Consider the following 5,610-nt stretch of genomic DNA (forward strand, 5'->3'; position numbering starts at 1 on the left):
GACACGTACCTACGCGGTTTGTAGGTATATTATTATTACCGCACTCGGTATAAAATAAACCTGAAAAATATAACGCGAGCAATACTTTGACCACATACGCTTTGTTGCCTTGGTATACCACGAGAATCGTAGTACCTTATTTGCTACCGCATAGCTGTTGTTGTTATATATTTAAATTCTATGTAAGTATGTTTACCTATTTTATTTTTTGCTCGTTGAGATTTGTTGGATTAAAATGATACAATGAACACGTCATTTAACTATAATATCAAATTCATATACATAGATAATATAGCTATTATATAGGCAGATCGCAGATGCGACAAACTGTGCACAGCGATTTAACACTTCCATTATAACGTTTAATTATTAATGTATAACAATTTTAAATATACTTAAGGACAATATTTTTAAATTTTTAAAACTTTTTTACTACTTTAGGAGCGCCACGTAGTGATATAAACTTTTGTTTTTTAAATCAAATGAATACTCCTGCTATCTTTATAATGTGAATTATTTAATTGGTACATTTTTTTTTTAACAATTTTGGTGTATTGAATTTAAAATTTAAATCAGTACTTAACAGCTGTTAAAATATTTAAATTAAGGATAAAAGTCCTTAAAAATGGTTTTACAAAAATAAAAAAATAGATGTAATATTAGATCTTATATTTATTTAACTTGACCAATTATATAATTTATATATGTATTAATAGATTTATATAAATTATTAAAATTTTCAAATCACCATTGGTGCTCTGATATAATATTATTCCAAATCCATTATCATGATTCATGGACCATTTATCCTTAATAAACAATTACAAAAAGTTAAATAATATTTGTTTTAATTTTAATACGTCGACGTCTTCAGTAAAATTTCCTGTTATATAATTTATTGTTAAAAAGAGAGGTTGTCATTTGAAAATAAAAACAGAAGTTTTTATCTCAAGAGTACTTTTAAATATATGGCCTTAAAGTATATTTAAATATTCTAAAAGTCGAGTTTTGAATAACTATAATATTAAAAGAAAGAATGATGATAGGGTGAGAAGGGGGTGAGTATACTTTGTGAATTACTCTGTATAGCGTAAAATCATAATTGCCAATTCCATGTGACTTCGTTAAACGATCGGTAGGATGGGCACTAAAACATAATGATAGCATAGATCCGAAAGAATTTACCAACATAACAGTAAAACCGTGAAATGGTGGGTAACGCAATTTAAAAATACGGTTATTGTGCAAAACTTTAGCTTTAGAAAATCGAAGACGTTGGTAAACATAATAAGTAATAACTAATATATTGTAGGTACCTAGTGATTTATCCCGTGTATCGCCTACGATTGTTTATTTTGTTTTTTATTTTTTAAGACTTATCATAAATATATAATTATGTTCATTACTGTAAATTGTCATAAATATAATGGTATTTAAGTGTAAACCAGAAAAATAAAACTTTTATTGACATTTTAAGTGTAATTAGTCATTTTATTAACAGTTAAAAAATGTTGGAAAAAACATTTAAAATAATTATATTAAAATATAAGATGTGATGAACTTAAATTATTATTATAATTTAAAAAATAATATCAATTTGTATTTTATAATGGTCTGAAAAAACGTTAACATAAAAATGTATTTAATGTACTTTAATGTCTTTTAAAAGTATTTTGCCGGCAATGAATATTGAATTACCAATAAATTTGGTTAATAGTATTTATCGAGGAGATGGGTTATAGGCCTACCTTTAGCTAAAATAAGCAGCCAATAAAAAAAATATATATGAGCCTAAAATACGATTTACATAATATTACTAAGACCACATTTATGTATGTTTATAAATATAATAAGTATATGTATAAAGATTTAACGTTTATTTTCAGTAAAAAAAAAAAAAAATGCTGCGTATTAGTAAATCCATAAAATATAATTATAGTTAATCAGATTGTGCACGCTGATAAAATTATTGAAAACAATATTTGTGTAAAAAAAAAAAAAATCATAATCAATAAAACGCCCTTTTTAATATAAAGTTTCCTTTTGTTCACCAAATTACTTAGATTTTTCTTCGAATACTCGTTAAGTATTTTTTTTCATTTTTAAAACACGCTTTAGTGATTAATTTAGAGGCTGATTAATCACGGATAAAATAATTTTAAATCTGAGCACAAAATTATATAATAACATAAACACTGAAAATATAAAATCGTTACTATACATATATTTTTCTCAGTACAGCGTACTTCGTTAGACACATTATTAAAAACGTGAATTTTATTATGTCGATTCTGACCGAAGCAGTTAATATATTGATTATTCTACAATAGTATGTGTGTTTTTTGATTTTTTAATTTATTTCATAAGCACTCTAACCTAAATTAGAAAAAAAAGTGTTCATTATAATTTTCATAATTAATACTGTAAGAACAATAAGTAGTAAAATAATAAAATATAAAGTGTTTCAATATAAAAAGTGTTTATATAAAAGTTTTCTAATAAAAATTGATATAAAATATATATCACGTTTTCTGCTTATATAATCTATTTAATTATTATATACATTTTTTATCTGTTTGTCATAACTTTTTGAAATAGTAAAATTATAAAACTATACTGTGTAAAAATAAATACCCAACAATTGAAAAAAATATTTTAATTGTTTACTATTTTTATAAATAATAAATATGTATATAATTTCTATACACCTAATAACTATTAAGGTATAACTAATCTTAGATAATACAATATATTTTAAAGTTTTGAAATATTTTTTTCTTCGAGTTATTAATATTTGAATTATAATTTTACTATAATTAGACCATAAATATAGAAATAACAATTTGAACTATTTATAAAAAATAGCTACATAGATTTATATTTTAAGCTATGTGTTCTTAGTTGAATAAAAAGTACATATTAAATTAGCTGTATATTATATTGTAATTTTATATTATTTTTTACAATAGTTGATTAATAATTATTGAGTTAACCTTTCAGCAGGTGCGTATGCGCATTTTGTACGACAATTATAGATTTATTGACATAACTTTTATCTACGTATCCCGATTAATACTGGGATTTTTCCTATTCCACAATGATGTTACTTTTATTTAGTAAGAAATAGAAAAAAAAATCGTGTTTTATTAACAATTATATTGAAATTATCATAAAAAATTATAAAAACAATATGTATAAATTCATAAAATATTATATAAATAAGAATAAAATGTTACAAAAAAATTTTTTTATTAAAAATTATTTATTTATCCTTCATTTTAATTAAATATATATGAAAAGCATTCTGTCGTATAAAGTACGACACGCGCCTCCTCGTGTAATACACAGTAGCGCGCCTGCCAAAAGGTTAAAATTTGGTGGTTATTGGAATTAGGTATCTACTAATTGTCTATTTAAAATATAAAAAGTTACATAATAAATATTATTTATAACTTTGTATACCTAGTAATACTTATACACACACACATATATATATATATATATGTTTAACTTAACCGTTTTATTTATCTATAAAGTAAGTTCATTAAATTAAGTACTTAGAATGAATAATATTACTATATGTATACTGTATAGGTATCTTCTTTTTAAATACAATTATCTAAGCTATCCATTATTATACAATATTTACTATATTAATTCTGACAAACCAATATAATTCTTAAAAGTTTTGAATTGAATACCCCAATAATATTATTCTATTATTGTAAACATTACATAAATCCAATTGAAAATTAAACCATTGATTTTATGTACATTTTAATTATAACTTATTATTACCACTCATTAGTCATTTCACTTCCCTTTTAGTCATTGAACTATTATGGTATTCAGTATTATATTAAAATATAAAATTATTATAAATGGGACTCAGTAGTAGATTAAAAATATAATTTAAATTTTTTTAAGTTGTAATAAAAAACAAATATAAAGAATTAAAGAATAAATATTTTCTAGGGTGTTTTATTCATATATATATGCATCGTCGTGTTTGTACCATTCGGTATTCACAAATAGACAATAGTTGCTAACTAGTTTTTATAAGTTGTATTGCAATAATTATAAGTATATTTTTAGAAAAATTAATTCAATATTAAAATAAAAAATGTATTACTTACTAAAAATTTTTCAATTTATTTAAAGGTTTTAAAAATCAAATTATGACTTTGTATGAGTTTTAAATGATAGTTAGAAGATAGTCGGGCAGAGAAGTGTATTATGTTATAAGTGATGGATGGAATGTAAGATTATAATTAAGTACAATCACAGTAAAATATTATATTTAGGTTTCAAATATGAAAATACGTTAAACGTTTAATACTATAACAATCAGATAGTTACTGATAAAATGAAAAAACGGTTCGAACAATTGTTAGTTACAAATTAGTTACAAAACATTGTAATATTACAAACTTTTACATAAGTAAGTGTTACAGTGAACAGAAAATATTCTATTAAAATGAACCAAAAAATAATATTGTTGTTTTAATAGGTTACTTTCTTAAGTAAGTACTCACGTTTATGTGTTTAAAATCCTCGGATTTTTAGCAGATATATAAATTACCTATAAATGTTAATAAACAATTAAGTTAGTGCCTTGTTGATTACATAATACAAAATTATTAAATAGTTTAATGAACTAAACACTATAAAATATTTGCCTGTGCACGTGATTATCAACCGAAATTCCAGTTTTTTCGTCAAGACCACCGCCTACATACGTGGGTATCAATACACTAAATCATATAGTATAGGTACCATCATCCTTCTAATGAATCAAGACGAATGCGGTGTGATCGGCCTACACGAAATAATATTCAGATTACGACATATAGAAATATACCAAATCAAACATTGAATTGTTAATAGCTGAGCCAAGTCAATAATCTTGTAACGTTCGTATGGTTTGACATTTAAGATTTAACTATATTAGTACTTCTCAATTTTGTATGTGATGATCTCGGTTACCAAGTGTATGTACCTGAATAATCTAGTTAACTTTTTAATGGGTTGCTGAGTATCTCTCTTAGGAGTGCCATTATGAAATAAAACATTTATATTTTCTATAATGGTTTCATTAAAAAAAAAAAAATCTAGTGTAGTAGGTAAACATATTTCCATAACACATGGGGACATATTATTTTTTGGGATGTGTGGGTACCTTTAATAGGGATTTTTACCCATTTTGTTTTAAAGCAGATCAGCATCACTATACAAATTTTAAATTTTTAACTTCAATTTATGCAAACGAGTTGAAAACTTTAAAGTTAAAGACACTACCACATAATTATGATGAATGGAATATATTTGTGCATACGGATTCTATCATCGAGTAGCACAACGTCTGAAACGCTTGAATTCGTCAAAAATTACACACTTTTGGATGATTTAATTTAATTTAAATTGTCGGTAAATACTTTTATGTAGGCACAATATTGTACGATGTTATGTCACCTATATCACAAATGTATAAATGATTTTACGTAAGAATGTATAGATTCAAAATAATAATCAGAGAATCGTGCGAGAACCCTACGCAAACCTAAAGCACCTAAAGCTATGGAGCTGATATACCTACCTATGGACCAGCCA

This window comes from Rhopalosiphum padi, chromosome 1, assembly GCF_020882245.1.
Source record: "Rhopalosiphum padi isolate XX-2018 chromosome 1, ASM2088224v1, whole genome shotgun sequence".
Taxonomy (NCBI): Eukaryota; Metazoa; Arthropoda; class Insecta; order Hemiptera; family Aphididae; genus Rhopalosiphum; species Rhopalosiphum padi.